This window comes from Sebastes umbrosus, chromosome 23 (assembly GCF_015220745.1).
Source record: "Sebastes umbrosus isolate fSebUmb1 chromosome 23, fSebUmb1.pri, whole genome shotgun sequence".
Taxonomy (NCBI): Eukaryota; Metazoa; Chordata; class Actinopteri; order Perciformes; family Sebastidae; genus Sebastes; species Sebastes umbrosus.
The window spans coordinates 8,563,704-8,584,271 of NC_051291.1; positions in this window are offsets into that span (position 1 = coordinate 8,563,704).

Below are 20,568 nucleotides of genomic sequence, written 5' to 3' on the forward strand. Positions count from 1 at the left end.
GAGACGTTTTGATCAGATTCCACACACTTACGCATGAATAGGTTTCACTGTTAGCATCAGTGTTATCCCGGCGTTCAAAGGAGAGTTTCGGTGTCCTGCGGTCTCAATGATTATGACAATTTCTGCTCTGACAAGATAAAAAAAATATCTTGGATAAACACAATCCTTGTAATTATTTGGATGAAAACTGTCTTGTAACATGTTTTAATAAATGAAAGCTGAAATGATTATTCGATTATTTGGTCGACAGAAAATGCATCTGGAACTATTTTGATAATCCTTTAAGTTGATTTTTAAACAAAAATGAAAACTTGAAAACTTGATTAAGACACCTGAACAAAAGACTCCACATTAGCTGTTTGACTGACATGAAGATTACTATATTACAGATCCTGAACAGTGGCCTTAAATATCAGCCAACAGCAGCGTTGACCCCTAAACATCAGGGTCTTTATTGGCCTTTGAAAACCCATATTAGTGTCCCACTTCCCAGCCCACTTCACAATCAAGCCTTCAGCCTGAGTAAGTGCCCCACTTCATTTGTAAAACACCCCTGTGAATGATACAAACCGCCACTTCCCCCGTCTAAATCTCTTCCCCTCTCTCTCTCTCCCTCTCAACAGGCCTCACCATTCACGCCTCCCTCTGAAACCCGAGCGGCTCAGATTGATGGGAGGACGCCTCTCATTTGGACCGGGAGAAAAGTGGCCAGTTTAAGGGCTGCTACTGTATTTTAAACGCCACGGGGTGTTAAAGAGACTGATGAGCCTGGTGGCGTCGGTGGCAATGGTGACCGGTGCAAAAACCCCATTGGGAGGATGAGAGAGAAGGAAGGGGGAAGGAGGGGAATAAATCTGCGTGGCGGCGGGAATCGATCGTTTCTCCCTCCTTCCCGCGCTATCTCATCTGCAGGGGCTGAGAGAGGCTGAGCGGTTTAAACGATCCTGACCTTGTCCGACATAAATAGTCAGAAAAGTCCACAGAGCTGATAGCTTTGTGTAAGGCTGGGGGGGGGGGAGGAGAAAAGAGGGAGGGGAACGCATTGAGATAAGAAGGAGGGGGTTGAATGAGATAATGCCCTGGCGTTACTACATCAGAGTCCATGTCGTGCACACGCACAGACGTCGCCGTGGGAAACAGCCTCGGCCTCGCTTCCTGTCCTCCCCTCCTTCCTTTCGCCGTTATCTCTCCCTCTTCTCCCTTCTCGGATCAGAAAAAAAGAAGGGAGTTGAGGAGTGAAGAGGAGGAGCGGAAAGTCTTTCCTCTCCGAGCGCTCATCTTTCTTTTCTGTGATAACCTGAGAGAAGGATGGAGGAAGTCAATTGGCTCCCATGAACACCCCATTCTGCACTCCTGAAGAAGACGTGAGTGTTTTAAAGTAAGAAAGGAGCTCTTTTGTGCGGGCGCCCCTCTTCTTTTCTTTTGAGTGTAATGCCGCTGTACCTGACAGTGGCGCTGCCCCGGGTAAAGGCAGAAATCTCTGCCTCCATTGTCACCTGTTCCTCTAATCATTTTCCGCCCTTCATGCCACAATGGAGGAGGGCGATAACGATAACGAGGTGAAGCTAATACAGAGCGGCGGCGGGGCCCCCGAACACAATGTTCAGATGTCTTCACTCGTTCTGCACACTCACACACCTTTATACCTTTATACACTCCTTAATGCAGAAACACACACACACACATTTTGTCTTTTTTTTTCTTCAGTCACTCACTGTTGGAGCCATTTTCATTAAGGTGCCAACTGTCAAACCACCCTCACATTACTGTTACACACTTTACACACAGTTTCATCGTTAAACACAATAACAGAAGAATAAGTGTGTCGTGTTTTTTTCTCTGCTTTGTTGGAAGCTAGTGGCTTATAACTGCCTGCTGGTTTGAGTCCTGGTATATTGGGTAGCAAAATATCTGAGAGACAGTTTCTCCTCTCTACACTCAACATTTGATATAACTTGGTTCTTATTTTTTAATTTTTGGCCATCATTCCTATGGGTTATGATAGCGTTGTACTCAACAGTTAATTGCAGAGATGTGAGAACCAGGTGGCAACCTCCGGGTCTGAAAAGTGAAGCCAATGCGGAAGTGCCTTAAACTTGCATTCTTTCTAATAGCCAGCAGGGGGCGACTCCTCTGGTTGCAGAAAGAAGTCTGATTGTATAGTCTATGAGAAAATGAGCCTACTTCTCACTTGATTTATTACCTCAGTAAACATTGTAAACATGAGTTTATGGTTTCAATCGTTAGTTTCAAGTCTTCTTCAATACAGCATGATGTTCATTCAGTAAATTATGATCCCATTTAGAGTCAAATAGACCATAAAGCAGGGGATGCTTTAGGGCGTGGCTACCTTGAGATTGACAGGTCACTACCACGGCGTTGTCCGGTCTGGACAGTTAATTGTAAGATTTTGGTTGTCTAAAAATTTCTTATTCAGCATTTGGTTGTAAGGCAAGGCAAGGCAGCTTTATTTGTATAGCACATTTCAACAACAGGGCAATTCAAAGTGCTTTACAGAAACATTCAAGAACATTGCGACAAAATGCAAAAGAACATTAAGAAATAATTAAAACAGTTATAAAAACATAAAAACATTAAAACATTAAAGATTAGAAAATAAAAACAAGCTAAAAATAAAAGCTAGGATAGAAGCTAAAATTGCATAAAACTCAAAAGAGTAAAAGTTATAGTGCAGTGTCAGAATGAAAGGCACCCGCAAACAGGAAAGTTTTAAGCTTTGTTTTAAAAGAAGTGAGAGTTGGAGCGGTCCTGCAGGTTTCTGGGAGCTTGTTCCAGATATTTGGTGCATAAAAACTGAATGCTGCTTCTGCATGTTTAGTTCTGACTCTGGGGACACTAAGCAGACCTGATCCAGATGACCTGAGAGGTCTGGATGGTTCATAACACAGCAGAAGATCAGAAATGTATTTTGGCCCTAAACCATTTAGTGCTTTGTAAACCAGCAGCAGTATTTTGAAATCAATTCTCTGAGAGACAGGCAGCCAGTGTAGAGACTTCAGAACTGGACTGATGTGATCCACTTTCTTGGTCTTAGTGAGGACTCTAGCAGCAACGTTCTGAATCAGCTGCAGCTGTCTGATCGATTTTTTAGGAAGACCGGTAAAGACGCCGTTACAGTAGTCAAGTCGGCTGAAGATAAATGCATGTACTAGTTTTTCCAAATCCTGCTGAGACATCAGTCCTCTAATTCTTCTTATATTCTTCAGGTGATAGAAGGCTGTCTTTGTAATTGTCTTAATATGGCTGTTAAAGCTCAGGTCTGAGTCCATGACTACACCAAGGTTTCTGGCTTGGTCTGAGCTTTTTAACATCACAGATTGTAGGTGAGCACTAACCTTTAATCTTTCTTTTTTGGCTCCAAAAACTACAACCTCAGTTTTGTCTTTGTTCAGCTGAAGAAAATTCTGGCACATCCAATTATTGACTTGTTCAATGCACTCACTCAGTGCTTGTATTGGACTGTAGTCTCCTGGTGATAGAGTTATGTAAATTTGTGTGTCGTCTGCATAGTTATGGTAATTTATTTTGTTGTTCTCAAAAATCTGACCCAGTGGGAGCATGTAGATGTTAAACAAAAGAGGCCCCAAGATGGAGCCTTGGGGAACTCCGCATGTGATTTTGTTCAGCTCAGATTTGCAATTACCTATAGACACAAAGAAGTCCCTGTCTTTTAGGTAGGATTTAAACCAGCTGAGTGCTATGCCAGAAATACCCACCCAGTTTTCCAGTCGGTCTAGTAATATATTATGGTCAACCGTGTCGAATGCAGCACTGAGATCCAGTAAAACTAAAACCGTAGTTCTACCACTGTCTGTGTTCAATCGGATGTCATTGAAGACCTTAACAAGAGCAGTCTCAGTGCTGTGGTGAGGTCGAAAACCTGACTGGAAGACATCAAAAGAGTTGTTTAGTGCCAGAAAGCTATTTAATTTTTGAAAAACTGTTTTTTCAATTATTTTAGACAAGAATGGAAGATTTGATATCGGTCTGTAATTATTTACTATTGATGAGTCCAGATTGTTCTTTTTGAGGAGTGGTTTGATGACAGCAGTTTTCAGGGCCTGTGGGAACACTCCTGAAACAAGAGATGCATTAACAATCTGTAAAAGCTCTGAGACCATACAATCTGATACTTTTTTGAAAAGGCCTGTTGGCAGAATGTCAAGGCAGCATGAGGAGGATTTTAGATGTTGTATGATTTCCTCCAGGTATGTCTGATTTATTGGATAAAACTGTGTCATGGTATTTGCACCAGGTTTAAGTGGACGCAGGGGAAACAAACATCCTGTACCTGCTATGGAGGAAGTGACTGCTTGTCTGATTTTGTGAATTTTTTCTGTAAAAAAGGAAGCAAATTCATTGCAGGCCCTGGAGGATAAAAGTTCAGAGGCTACTGACACAGGAGGGTTTGTTAGCCTGTCGACAGTAGCAAACAGGGCACGTGCATTGTTATTGTTTTTGGTGATGATGTCAGAGAAGAAGGACCGCCTTGCATTTTTCAGTTCTGAATTATAAATGCAAAGTCTCTCTTTATAGATGTCATAATGAACTTGTAGATTTGTTTTCCGCCACTGGCGTTCAGCTTTTCGACACTCTCTTTTTTCATTTCTTACAAACATGGTATTTCTCCATGGAGATTTTTTCTTACCAGAGACAATCTTCACCGTGGTGGGTGCAATGGTATCAATAACATTTGTCATTTTAGAATTGAAATTATCTACAAGCTCATTGACAGAGGTCCAGGGGAGGGTGGGTGTGGAAGAGAAAGCCTGAACAAATTGATCACTGGTATTTTCAGTGATATACCTTTTTGTGATTACCTCTGTCTTATCATTCCTGTGCACAGGAAGAGTACTCTCAAAGAATACACATGAATGATCAGACAGAGCAACATCCATCACTACAACCTTGGAAATGTTCAGGCCCTTTGATATGATTAAGTCCAAAGTGTGTCCCCTATTGTGTGTGGGCTCTGTCACATGCTGACTCATTCCATAGTTATCAAGAACCTGACACAGTTCTTTGGCCCCTCTGTCCTGTTGGTTGTCAACATGGATGTTAAAATCACCAACAATGACTACACAGTCAAAGTCAACACAAATTACAGACAGCAGTTCAGTAAAATCATCAAAAAAGTTTGCACAGTATTTAGGTGGCCTGTAGATATTGAGAAACAAAGCTCGAGAAGAGGAGTTCAGCTGAACATATTCACATTCGACATATTCAAAAGAAGCAAAATGTCCATAAGATATCTGTTTGCATTGGAGAGAATCATTAAACAATATGGCAACTCCACCTCCTTTCTTATGCATTCTAGCTTCGCTCATAAAACTAAAGTTGGGAGGAGTTGACTCGATAAGAACAGCTGCACTGTTATTTTGGTCTAACCAAGTTTCAGTTAAAAACATAAAATCAAGCTTGTGCTCAATAATAAAATCATTGATTAAAAAACTTTTTCCTGCCAAAGACCTGACGTTTAACAGGGCTAGCTTTAATGTGCTAGAAGCATTATTATTATTTTTTGGGACATGGTTTGGCTGGCAAGGAATCAATGCTAAATTTGATAAATTAGCACAATCAGTAAAAATCTTCCTGTTTCTTTGCAGATTCACCATTCTTTTTCTACTACTTATTAGAACTGAGATAGAAGAAGCTCTCATCACACAGGGCCCCAGCTTTTCCTGGAAACAGTCACGTGTATCATTAGCCTTGAAGCCTGGACCCAGCACATATCAATCTGTGCTTGCAACATTTTGTAAAGGAACATCCTTATCAGGCTGCGGAGACAGAGGCTGATTCCATTGTGGAGGGGATGGAGGTGGTAGGTGTCGTGCTTGTGGAGATAGTGCCAAAGTTGTTCGAGGTCGACCTCGTGGGGGGATCATGGGAGAGAAAATGGGTGTAGGGCGGGGAGTAAGTTTAGTTCCAGCATTGACCAGCTCCTTCATGTGGTCAGTGAACTCCAAGAGGGGGGAGGAGGGAGAAAGGGTGATAAGCGAGGATGAGGACGCCTCCTCTTGTCTCTGCTGTATCCCAGGGCTGGCTTGTGGTGGGGGGTGAAATGATTCTCCTTGAGGTCCCCTGGCACATTGTGTTGTGTCTTCCTCCAGTGGTGATTCCTCTTGTCTCGCGTCCTTGGCAGAGGGAACAGATGAATGACGCAGTAAGTAGAATAGGTTGGAGTTGAACAATTTTACTCCTGACTTGTTTAGGCAGAGTCCATCTGCCTTGAAGAGATGTCTGCGGTCCCAAAAAAAGTTAAAATTGTCAATAAAATGCACTGAGTGGGATTTGCATGCTGTTGAAAGCCATGTGTTCAGTCCCAGCAACCTGCTGAATCTCTCGACTCCTCTTCTGATTGTACTTAGCTCCACCCTCTTTTGTCACTTCTGGTTGCAAAAGTCAAGATGGCGATGGCCAAAATGCTGAACTCGAGACGTCAAAGCCGTAGTCCACAAACAACATTGCTGGTGCCACAAAAAAAAACACAAGCAGTGAGACAATCAGTTAAAAAAAAAGGTTAATTAAACTTATTTGGCAGAGAAAATGAGGGCAAACATTTTCCAAAACTGTTCGTTGTAAACATCCATCACAATTTTTTAGACCAACTTCTGGTTCAACACTGACTCACTGTACTTGCCGTAGTTGTATGTTTAGAGTTTTGCACAAACTCTAGTTGCAGCAGTAATAGGAACACAGTACACACAGATTTAGTAGTTTTAAGTAGGTGATGACGTACTGCTTGATTTTGTATATTAATGATCTCGTCTTGTTCAAAATCAGTATCTTGTTTTTTTAGGAATGACATGGAGTGATGAAGAAAGATGCAGCATAGGGATCATGCCAAGTTCAAGGTAATCACCACACAAATCTTGTATAAAGTTACATAATTAATATTTTTTCTGGCCAAATGACATTGTTTCCTCGCAGCCTGGTAGAAAATGATCCAAGGTCTAGTATCAGCCTACATCCTGGAGGTTGGGAACCACTGCTTTAGAGAAGACAATGTTATTTTAACTAATAGAAATGATGGCCAAAACTATGAAAACAAGATTTCAAGTCACTTGTATACAAGTCTGTGTGGGCCAATAGACAGACATAACAAACATTCACAAAAATTAAGACATGAGACCTGAACTGGCCTGGACTTCTGTGAGATTTAACCTCATGATAGAATTAAACATTCAAGTCTCAAATCTTGACGTAATTAGTTGTTTTAAAAGTCCTTGCACAGCCTTACACGTTGAATTTAAAATGATTAAGCTGGCATTAAAAAGACTCGGTCTCGGCTGCTGAACGTTACTATTAGCACATCTTCACAAAAAAGACTGGAGACTTAAAAACAGCTCTGATACCAGGTAGAATATACTGATTTTGTGTCAAATGTATTGTTGCTTGCAAGCATCAAGACAAGAGAAGAACATTATTGCTGCAGAGACTTGCTGAGACTTCGTACTATCATGCCACGAAGGAGAATAAACCACTGTGCACTGTCTCTGATAAGCCTTTTAACTGGACCTCCTGGTTCTTCTTTTCGCCGGGACTCTGCAACGACATTTCCACAAAATAAACATTAAAAAAGACAGAAAGAAACAGACGATCTGCTCTCAGTTTTTTTCAATTGTGACCTAGGCTCTGCAGAATTCCCAATTCCTCCTCCTCCTCCTCTTCCTCCCCCCATTCCCTCACCCTTCCTCACCCACATCCATGTGACGTTGGATTGCCGAGCCTCGCCAGCGAGGGGGAGATGAGAAGGCTGCTGCTCTCCGACTGTGTTTATCAGTCTGGCATCGCTGTAATTTCAGTGTTCAGATGCAATCGCTCCCCACTCCCCTCAGGAGTAAACAATAACAAGCACAAATACAATAGACAAACAAGGCCTGCAGGACATGTATGCACACACACACACACATCTATATGCACACACAGATGCACAAAAGCATACAGTTCGGACACACAAACAATAACAAATGTAAACCACAAGCACCTTCTGTCTTGTTTTCTGTCTTTATTTGACAGTAACTGTTGCCACAAACCTAAACATCTAGTTTGTTCCCCGCATCAACATGAGAAACCACAAGATCTATGCAAAAAGACTGAACTCAGATCAGATATTGTGAATATAGTGGCTCAATTGACCAGAACTAAACCCGTTGTCATACAGTAAACCAATGAATTGTGTTGCTATTTCACACGGCTGGCCTCTTTGAGTCTCACTTACATGCAGGTTGCTGCTTAAAGACTGACAGACCTCACATCTCTTATCAGACAGCACAGCCTGGTGGACACTTAATGGACTGCAAACAACAGGCTTCAAGGTTCTTTATTTGACATTTGTCAATTGCAGTAAAGCAGTTATTGGCAAAAAAAATGCTCATAAAATATGTATATATAAAAGGATAAATCACACAAGTAGATGTAAAAGCAAAATGATCATCTAAGGCATAAAATAGTGCTGATGAAATAAATATAAACATAAGTAAATATGAAATAGTAATGTAAATGTAAATTTGTAATTTTGTGGAAGACAGTATTTCAGATGGGAATACTGAATGTAAACAGGATGTATGTATATGCATGATGAGAAGTAATATATGTAAACAAAGGTGTAAGCAGGAATGTAGTATGTATAGAGAAGTAATAAATATGTATGTATATATATATTATATTATATTTTTTCTGCTTAGAGCAGCTGTAAAGCCCCAATTTTCAATCAATAAGATATTTCTGATTCTGATTTCTAAATCTGTTTTAATTGAAGTGGAAGTACATCAATTAGTTTCCCCCTTGACCTTCGTGCGTCTGACGTCATGACGTAATTTCCGCAATGTTGTTATGGAGATGGTGGAGACGTGTGGAGACGACAGGTAGCTAAACTTTAGCTATGTTTGAGACATTTAGTGTGAATTAATTAACTTATTAGACTTAGTTAGCAGTATTAGAGTTAAAGTTAACTTCACGGTACTTGACAGAAGTGGTGAAATGTGATTGTTGACGTAATTATTTAGTTAACTGACTGAGCTAAAACCAGCTAATGTCGCTACTAGCTAACATGACGTCATGGTGTTAGCTAGTTTTAATTGCTTGTTTCGACCGCCAAGGTTATTTAGTGGGGGTGGAAATGTTTTTCTTTAGGTTTAAGTCACTGTGAGTTGGTACATCTACAGTTAGTAATATACTTATGGTAGTTTTAGTGGCTGTTAAACGTTAGCTGGTTCTGTAGTTTAAACAGTGAGCAAGGGAAGTTGGTTTAGCGTTCGTTTGCAGACGGTGCATTCACGGCACGTTACCAACGGTCGGTGATTATAAAACAAACATCAGTCTGGGTCTGGGATCTTTGATGTAACGTTAGCATCTAGCAAGATGGTGGTTTGAACAACAACTTATGAACGCTAAATACTTGGCCTTTGCTGTGTGTTGTAGCTCCTGTAGCTCAAAAGTGTCGACATACTATAAAATTACTTGTTTTTATGAAATATTTCGACATACTATACTATGGCGTTTTTTTCCATGAAATCATTCGACATTTTATACTATGACTTTTTTTTCATAAAAATGTTCAGCATACTATATTATGACGTTTTGCCCATCAAAAGTGTCGACATACTATAAAATGACTTTTTTTCATGAACATTTTCGACATACTATACTATGACTTTTTTTTAGGATGATTTTCGACACACTATACTATGACTTGTTTTTATGAAATATTTCGACATACTATGAAGTTTTTTCCATCAAAATAGTCAACATACTATACTATGACTTTTTTTTCATGAACATTTTCGACATACTATACTTTGACTTTTTTTTAGGATGATTTTCGACATACTATACTATGAAGTTTTTTTCCATGAAATCTTTCGACATACTATAGTATGACTTTTTTTAATAAAAATGTTCAGCATACTATACTATGACGTTTTGCCCATCAAAAGTGTCGACATACTATAGTATGGCGTTTTTTTTCCATGAAATCATTCGACATACTATAGTATGACTTTTTTTAATAAAAATGTTCAGCATACTATACTATGACGTTTTGCCCATCAAAAGTGTCGACATACTATAAAATGACTTTTTTTCATGAACATTTTCAACATACTATACTTTGACTTTTTTTTTAGGATGATTTTCGACACACTATACTATGACTTTTTTTTCATGAAATATTTCGACATACTATAATATGACATTTTTCCATTAAAATAGTGGACATACTATGACTTTTTTTTCATGAAATCTTTCGACATACTATACTATGGCGTTTTTTTCCATGAAATCATTCGACATATTATACTATGACTTTTTTTTCATAAAAATGTTCAGCATACTATACTATGACGTTTTGCCCATCAAAAGTGTCGACATACTATAAAATGACTTTTTTTTCATGAAAAATTTCGACATACTATACTATTGCGTTTTTTTCCTTGAAATCTTTCGACATACTATATTATGACTTTTTTTTCATAAAATTTTCGACATACTATACTATGACTTTTTTTTCATAAAATTAACTAATTTTATGAAAAAAAAGTCATAGTATAGTATGTCGTTAATTTCTTGAAAAAAAAGTCATAGTATAGCATGTCGTTAATTTTATGAAAAAAAGTCATAGTATAGTATGTCGTTAATTTTATGAAAAAAAAGTCATAGTATAGTATGTCGTTAATTTTATGAAAAAAACGTCATAGTATAGCATGTCGTTAATTTCTTGAAAAAAAAGTCATAGTATAGCATGTCGTTAATTTTATGAAAAAAAAGTCATAGTATAGTATGTCGTTAATTTTATGAAAAAAGTCATAGTATAGTATGTCGTTAATTTCTTGAAAAAAAAGTCATAGTATAGTATGTCACTAATTTTATGAAAAAAAGTCATAGTACAGTATGTCGTTAATTTTATGAAAAAAAAGTCATAGTATAGTATGTCACTAATTTTATGAAAAAAACGTCATAGTATAGTATGTCGTTAATTTTATGAAAAAAAAGTCATAGTATAGTATGTCACTAATTTTATGAAAAAAACGTCATAGTATAGTATGTCGTGAATTTTATGAAAAAAAGTCATAGTATAGTATGTCGTTAATTTTATGAAAAAAAAGTCATAATATAGTATGTCGTTAACTTTATGAAAAAAAAGTCATAGTATAGCATGTCGTTAATTTCTTGAAAAAAAAGTCATAGTATAGTATGTCGTTAATTTCTTGAAAAAAAAGTCATAGTATAGTATGTCACTAATTTTATGAAAAAAAGTCATAGTATAGTATGTCGTTAATTTTATGAAAAAAAAGTCATAATATAGTATGTCGTTAATTTTATGAAAAAAAAGTCATAGTATAGTATGTCGTTAATTTCTTGAAAAAAAAGTCATAGTATAGTATGTCGTTAATTTTATGAAAAAAAAGTCAGTATAGTATGTCACTAATTTTATGAAAAAAAAGTCATAGTATAGTATGTCGTTAATTTTATGAAAAAAAAGTCATAGTATAGTATGTCGTTAATTTCTTGAAAAAAAAGTCATAGTATAGCATGTCGTTAATTTTATGAAAAAAAAGTCATAGTATAGCATGTCGTTAATTTTATGAAAAAAAAGTCAGTATAGTATGTCACTAATTTTATGAAAAAAAAGTCATAGTATAGTATGTCACTAATTTTATGAAAAAAAAGTCATAGTATAGTATGTCGTTAATTTCTTGAAAAAAAAGTCATAGTATAGCATGTCGTTAATTTTATGAAAAAAAAGTCATAGTATAGCATGTCGTTAATTTCTTGAAAAAAAAGTCATAGTACAGTATGTCGTTAATTTTATGAAAAAAAAGTCATAGTATAGTATGTCGTTAATTTTATGAAAAAAAAGTCAGTATAGTATGTCACTAATTTTATGAAAAAAAAGTCATAGTATAGTATGTCGTTAATTTTATGAAAAAAAAGTCATAGTATTAGTATGTCGTTAATTTCTTGAAAAAAAAGTCATAGTATAGTATGTCACTAATTTTATGAAAAAAAAGTCATAGTATAGTATGTCGTTAATTTTATGAAAAAAAAGTCATAGTATAGTATGTCGTTAATTTTATGAAAAAAAAGTCAGTATAGTATGTCACTAATTTTATGAAAAAAAAGTCATAGTATAGTATGTCGTTAATTTTATGAAAAAAAAGTCATAGTATAGTATGTCGTTAATTTCTTGAAAAAAAAGTCATAGTATAGCATGTCGTTAATTTCTTGAAAAAAAAGTCATAGTATAGCATGTCGTTAATTTTATGAAAAAAAAGTCATAGTATAGTATGTCACTAATTTTATGAAAAAAACGTCATAGTATAGTATCTCGTTAATTTTATGAAAAAAGTCAGTATAGTATGTCGTTAATTTCTTGAAAAAAAAGTCATAGTATAGTATGTCACTAATTTTATGAAAAAAAAGTCATAGTATAGTATGTCGTTAATTTTATGAAAAAAAAGTCATAGTATAGTATGTCACTAATTTTATGAAAAAAAAGTCATAGTATAGCATGTCGTTAATTTTATGAAAAAAAAGTCATAGTATAGTATGTCGTTAATTTCTTGAAAAAAAAGTCATAGTATAGTATGTCACTAATTTTATGAAAAAAAAGTGATAGTATAGTATGTCGTTAATTTCTTGAAAAAAAAGTGATAGTATAGCATGTCGTTAATTTCTTGAAAAAAAAGTCATAGTATAGTATGTCGTTAATTTTATGAAAAAAAAGTCATAGTATAGTATGTCGTTAATTTTATGAAAAAAAAGTCATAGTATAGTATGTCGTTAATTTTATGAAAAAAAGTCATAGTACAGTATGTCGTTAATTTTATGAAAAAAAAGTCATAGTATAGTATGTCGTTAATTTCTTGAAAAAAAAGTCATAGTATAGTATGTCGTTAATTTCTTGAAAAAAAAGTCATAGCATAGCATGTCGTTAATTTCTTGAAAAAAAGTCATAGTATAGTATGTCACTAATTTTATGAAAAAAACGTCATAGTATAGTATGTCGTTAATTTCTTGAAAAAAAAAGTCATAGTATAGCATGTCGTTAATTTTATGAAAAAAAGTCATAGTATAGTATGTCGTTAATTTCTTGAAAAAAAAGTCATAGTATAGCATGTCGTTAATTTTATGAAAAAAAGTCATAGTACAGTATGTCGTTAATTTTATGAAAAAAAAGTCATAGTATAGCATGTCGTTAATTTTATGAAAAAAAGTCATAGTACAGTATGTCACTAATTTTATGAAAAAAACGTCATAGTATAGTATGTCGTGAATTTTATGAAAAAAAGTCATAGTATAGTATGTCGTTAATTTTATGAAAAAAAAGTCAGTATAGTATGTCACTAATTTTATTAAAAAAAAGTCATAGTATAGTATGTCGTTAATTTTATGAAAAAAAAGTCATAGTATAGTATGTCGTTAATTTCTTGAAAAAAAAGTCATAGTATAGTATGTCACTAATTTTATGAAAAAAAAGTCATAGTATAGTATGTCGTTAATTTTATGAAAAAAAAGTCATAGTATAGTATGTCGTTAATTTTATGAAAAAAAAGTCAGTATAGTATGTCACTAATTTTATGAAAAAAAAGTCATAGTATAGTATGTCGTTAATTTTATGAAAAAAAAGTCATAGTATAGTATGTCGTTAATTTCTTGAAAAAAAAGTCATAGTATAGCATGTCGTTAATTTTATGAAAAAAAGTCATAGTATAGTATGTCGTTAATTTTATGAAAAAAAGTCATAGTATAGTATGTCACTAATTTTATGAAAAAAAAGTCATAGTATAGCATGTCGTTAATTTTATGAAAAAAAAGTCATAGTATAGTATGTCGTTAATTTCTTGAAAAAAAGTGATAGTATAGCATGTCGTTAATTTCTTGAAAAAAAAGTCAGTATAGTATGTCACTAATTTTATGAAAAAAAAGTCATAGTATAGTATGTCGTTAATTTTATGAAAAAAAAGTCATAGTATAGTATGTCGTTAATTTCTTGAAAAAAAAGTCATAGTATAGCATGTCGTTAATTTTATGAAAAAAAGTCATAGTATAGTATGTCGTTAATTTTATGAAAAAAAAGTCAGTATAGTATGTCACTAATTTTATGAAAAAAAAGTCATAGTATAGCATGTCGTTAATTTTATGAAAAAAAAGTCATAGTATAGTATGTCGTTAATTTCTTGAAAAAAAAGTCATAGTATAGCATGTCGTTAATTTCTTGAAAAAAAAGTCATAGTATAGCATGTCGTTAATTTTATGAAAAAAAAGTCATAGTATAGTATGTCACTAATTTTATGAAAAAAACGTCATAGTATAGTATCTCGTTAATTTTATGAAAAAAGTCATAGTATAGTATGTCGTTAATTTCTTGAAAAAAAAGTCATAGTATAGTATGTCGTTAATTTCTTGAAAAAAAAGTCATAGTATAGTATGTCACTAATTTTATGAAAAAAAAGTCATAGTATAGTATGTCGTTAATTTTATGAAAAAAAAGTCATAGTATAGCATGTCGTTAATTTCTTGAAAAAAAAGTCATAGTATAGTATGTCGTGAATTTTATGAAAAAAAAGTCATAGTATAGTATGTCGTTAATTTTATGAAAAAAAAAGTCATAGTATAGTATGTCGTTAATTTTATGAAAAAAAAGTCATAGTATAGTATGTCGTTAATTTTATGAAAAAAAAGTCATAGTATAGTATGTCGTTAATTTTATGAAAAAAAAGTCATAGTATAGTATGTCGTTAATTTCTTGAAAAAAAAGTCATAGTATAGTATGTCACTAATTTTATGAAAAAAAAGTCATAGTATAGTATGTCGTTAATTTCTTGAAAAAAAAGTGATAGTATAGCATGTCGTTAATTTCTTGAAAAAAAAGTCATAGTATAGTATGTCGTGAATTTTATGAAAAAAAAGTCATAGTATAGTATGTCGTTAATTTTATGAAAAAAAAGTCATAGTATAGTATGTCGTTAATTTTATGAAAAAAAAGTCATAGTATAGTATGTCGTTAATTTTATGAAAAAAAAGTCATAGTATAGTATGTCGTTAATTTCTTGAAAAAAAAGTCATAGTATAGTATGTCACTAATTTTATGAAAAAAACGTCATAGTACAGTATGTCGTTAATTTTATGAAAAAAAAGTCATAGTATAGTATGTCACTAATTTTATGAAAAAAACGTCATAGTATAGTATGTCGTGAATTTTATGAAAAAAAGTCATAGTATAGTATGTCGTTAATTTCTTGAAAAAAAAGTCATAGCATAGCATGTCGTTAATTTCTTGAAAAAAAAGTCATAGTATAGTATGTCACTAATTTTATGAAAAAAACGTCATAGTATAGTATGTCGTGAATTTTATGAAAAAAAAGTCAGTATAGTATGTCACTAATTTTATGAAAAAAAAGTCATAGTATAGTATGTCGTTAATTTCTTGAAAAAAAAGTCATAGTATAGCATGTCGTTAATTTTATGAAAAAAAGTCATAGTATAGTATGTCGTTAATTTCTTGAAAAAAAAGTCATAGTATAGCATGTCGTTAATTTTATGAAAAAAAGTCATAGTACAGTATGTCGTTAATTTTATGAAAAAAAAGTCATAGTATAGCATGTCGTTAATTTTATGAAAAAAAGTCATAGTACAGTATGTCACTAATTTTATGAAAAAAACGTCATAGTATAGTATGTCGTGAATTTTATGAAAAAAAGTCATAGTATAGTATGTCGTTAATTTTATGAAAAAAAAGTCAGTATAGTATGTCACTAATTTTATGAAAAAAAAGTCATAGTATAGTATGTCGTTAATTTTATGAAAAAAAAGTCATAGTATAGTATGTCGTTAATTTCTTGAAAAAAAAGTCATAGTATAGTATGTCACTAATTTTATGAAAAAAAAGTCATAGTATAGTATGTCGTTAATTTTATGAAAAAAAAGTCAGTATAGTATGTCGTTAATTTCTTGAAAAAAAAGTCATAGTATAGCATGTCGTTAATTTTATGAAAAAAAAGTCATAGTATAGTATGTCACTAATTTTATGAAAAAAACGTCATAGTATAGTATCTCGTTAATTTTATGAAAAAAGTCATAGTATAGTATGTCGTTAATTTCTTGAAAAAAAAGTCATAGTATAGTATGTCGTTAATTTCTTGAAAAAAAAGTCATAGTATAGTATGTCACTAATTTTATGAAAAAAAAGTCATAGTATAGTATGTCGTTAATTTTATGAAAAAAAAGTCATAGTATAGTATGTCACTAATTTTATGAAAAAAAAGTCATAGTATAGTATGTCGTTAATTTCTTGAAAAAAAAGTCATAGTATAGTATGTCACTAATTTTATGAAAAAAAAGTCATAGTATAGTATGTCGTTAATTTCTTGAAAAAAAAGTGATAGTATAGCATGTCGTTAATTTCTTGAAAAAAAAGTCATAGTATAGCATGTCGTTAATTTCTTGAAAAAAAAGTGATAGTATAGCATGTCGTTAATTTCTTGAAAAAAAAGTCATAGTATAGTATGTCGTTAATTTCTTGAAAAAAAAGTCATAGTATAGCATGTCGTTAATTTTATGAAAAAAAGTCATAGTACAGTATGTCACTAATTTTATGAAAAAAACGTCATAGTATAGTATGTCGTGAATTTTATGAAAAAAAGTCATAGTATAGTATGTCGTTAATTTTATGAAAAAAAAGTCAGTATAGTATGTCACTAATTTTATGAAAAAAAAGTCATAGTATAGTATGTCGTTAATTTTATGAAAAAAAAGTCATAGTATAGTATGTCGTTAATTTCTTGAAAAAAAAGTCATAGTATAGTATGTCACTAATTTTATGAAAAAAAAGTCATAGTATGTCGTTAATTTTATGAAAAAAAAGTCATAGTATAGTATGTCGTTAATTTTATGAAAAAAAAGTCAGTATAGTATGTCACTAATTTTATGAAAAAAAAGTCATAGTATAGTATGTCGTTAATTTTATGAAAAAAAAGTCATAGTATAGTATGTCGTTAATTTCTTGAAAAAAAAGTCATAGTATAGCATGTCGTTAATTTTATGAAAAAAAGTCATAGTATAGTATGTCGTTAATTTTATGAAAAAAAAGTCATAGTATAGTATGTCACTAATTTTATGAAAAAAAAGTCATAGTATAGCATGTCGTTAATTTTATGAAAAAAAAGTCATAGTATAGTATGTCGTTAATTTCTTGAAAAAAAAGTCATAGTATAGTATGTCACTAATTTTATGAAAAAAAAGTCATAGTATAGTATGTCGTTAATTTCTTGAAAAAAAAGTCATAGTATAGCATGTCGTTAATTTCTTGAAAAAAAAGTCATAGTATAGTATGTCGTGAATTTTATGAAAAAAAAGTCATAGTATAGTATGTCGTTAATTTTATGAAAAAAAAGTCATAGTATAGTATGTCGTTAATTTTATGAAAAAAAAGTCATAGTATAGTATGTCGTTAATTTTATGAAAAAAAAGTCATAGTACAGTATGTCGTTAATTTTATGAAAAAAAAGTCATAGTATAGTATGTCGTTAATTTCTTGAAAAAAAAGTCATAGTATAGTATGTCACTAATTTTATGAAAAAAAAGTCATAGTATAGTATGTCGTTAATTTCTTGAAAAAAAGTGATAGTATAGCATGTCGTTAATTTCTTGAAAAAAAAGTCATAGTATAGTATGTCACTAATTTTATGAAAAAAAAGTCATAGTATAGTATGTCACTAATTTTATGAAAAAAACGTCATAGTACAGTATGTCGTTAATTTTATGAAAAAAAAGTCATAGTATAGTATGTCACTAATTTTATGAAAAAAACGTCATAGTATAGTATGTCGTTAATTTTATGAAAAAAAAGTCAGTATAGTATGTCACTAATTTTATGAAAAAAAAGTCATAGTATAGTATGTCGTTAATTTTATGAAAAAAAAGTCATAGTATAGTATGTCGTTAATTTCTTGAAAAAAAAGTCATAGTATAGTATGTCACTAATTTTATGAAAAAAAAGTCATAGTATAGTATGTCGTTAATTTTATGAAAAAAAAGTCATAGTATAGTATGTCGTTAATTTTATGAAAAAAAAGTCAGTATAGTATGTCACTAATTTTATGAAAAAAAAGTCATAGTATAGTATGTCGTTAATTTTATGAAAAAAAAGTCATAGTATAGTATGTCGTTAATTTCTTGAAAAAAAAGTCATAGTATAGCATGTCGTTAATTTTATGAAAAAAAGTCATAGTATAGTATGTCGTTAATTTTATGAAAAAAAAGTCAGTATAGTATGTCACTAATTTTATGAAAAAAAAGTCATAGTATAGCATGTCGTTAATTTTATGAAAAAAAAGTCATAGTATAGTATGTCACTAATTTTATGAAAAAAACGTCATAGTATAGTATCTCGTTAATTTTATGAAAAAAGTCATAGTATAGTATGTCGTTAATTTCTTGAAAAAAAAGTCATAGTATAGTATGTCGTTAATTTCTTGAAAAAAAAGTCATAGTATAGTATGTCACTAATTTTATGAAAAAAAAGTCATAGTATAGTATGTCGTTAATTTTATGAAAAAAAAGTCATAGTATAGCATGTCGTTAATTTCTTGAAAAAAAAGTCATAGTATAGTATGTCGTGAATTTTATGAAAAAAAAGTCATAGTATAGTATGTCGTTAATTTTATGAAAAAAAAGTCATAGTATAGTATGTCGTTAATTTTATGAAAAAAAAGTCATAGTATAGTATGTCGTTAATTTTATGAAAAAAAAGTCATAGTACAGTATGTCGTTAATTTTATGAAAAAAAAGTCATAGTATAGTATGTCGTTAATTTCTTGAAAAAAAAGTCATAGTATAGTATGTCACTAATTTTATGAAAAAAAAGTCATAGTATAGTATGTCGTTAATTTCTTGAAAAAAAAGTGATAGTATAGCATGTCGTTAATTTCTTGAAAAAAAAGTCATAGTATAGTATGTCGTGAATTTTATGAAAAAAAAGTCATAGTATAGCATGTCGTTAATTTTATGAAAAAAAGTCATAGTACAGTATGTCGTTAATTTTATGAAAAAAAAGTCATAGTATAGCATGTCGTTAATTTTATGAAAAAAAGTCATAGTACAGTATGTCACTAATTTTATGAAAAAAACGTCATAGTATAGTATGTCGTGAATTTTATGAAAAAAAGTCATAGTATAGTATGTCGTTAATTTTATGAAAAAAAAGTCAGTATAGTATGTCACTAATTTTATGAAAAAAAAGTCATAGTATAGTATGTCGTTAATTTTATGAAAAAAAAGTCATAGTATAGTATGTCGTTAATTTCTTGAAAAAAAAGTCATAGTATAGTATGTCACTAATTTTATGAAAAAAAAGTCATAGTATAGTATGTCGTTAATTTTATGAAAAAAAAGTCAGTATAGTATGTCGTTAATTTCTTGAAAAAAAAGTCATAGTATAGCATGTCGTTAATTTTATGAAAAAAAAGTAATAGTATAGTATGTCACTAATTTTATGAAAAAAACGTCATAGTATAGTATCTCGTTAATTTTATGAAAAAAGTCATAGTATAGTATGTCGTTAATTTCTTGAAAAAAAAGTCATAGTATAGTATGTCACTAATTTTATGAAAAAAAAGTCATAGTATAGTATGTCGTTAATTTTATGAAAAAAAAGTCATAGTATAGTATGTCACTAATTTTATGAAAAAAAAGTCATAGTATAGTATGTCGTTAATTTCTTGAAAAAAAAGTCATAGTACAGTATGTCGTTAATTTTATGAAAAAAAAGTCATAGTATAGTATGTCGTTAATTTCTTGAAAAAAAAGTCATAGTATAGTATGTCACTAATTTTATGAAAAAAAAGTCATAGTATAGTATGTCGTTAATTTCTTGAAAAAAAAGTGATAGTATAGCATGTCGTTAATTTCTTGAAAAAAAAGTCATAGTATAGTATGTCGTGAATTTTATGAAAAAAAAGTCATAGTATAGCATGTCGTTAATTTTATGAAAAAAAGTCATAGTACAGTATGTCGTTAATTTTATGAAAAAAAAGTCATAGTATAGCATGTCGTTAATTTTATGAAAAAAAGTCATAGTACAGTATGTCACTAATTTTATGAAAAAAACGTCATAGTATAGTATGTCGTTAATTTTATGAAAAAAAGTCATAGTATAGTATGTCGTTAATTTTATGAAAAAAAAGTCAGTATAGTATGTCACTAATTTTATGAAAAAAAAGTCATAGTATAGTATGTCGTTAATTTTATGAAAAAAAAGTCATAGTATAGTATGTCGTTAATTTCTTGAAAAAAAAGTCATAGTATAGTATGTCACTAATTTTATGAAAAAAAAGTCATAGTATAGTATGTCGTTAATTTTATGAAAAAAAAGTCAGTATAGTATGTCGTTAATTTCTTGAAAAAAAAGTCATAGTATAGCATGTCGTTAATTTTATGAAAAAAAAGTCATAGTATAGTATGTCACTAATTTTATGAAAAAAACGTCATAGTATAGTATCTCGTTAATTTTATGAAAAAAGTCATAGTATAGTATGTCGTTAATTT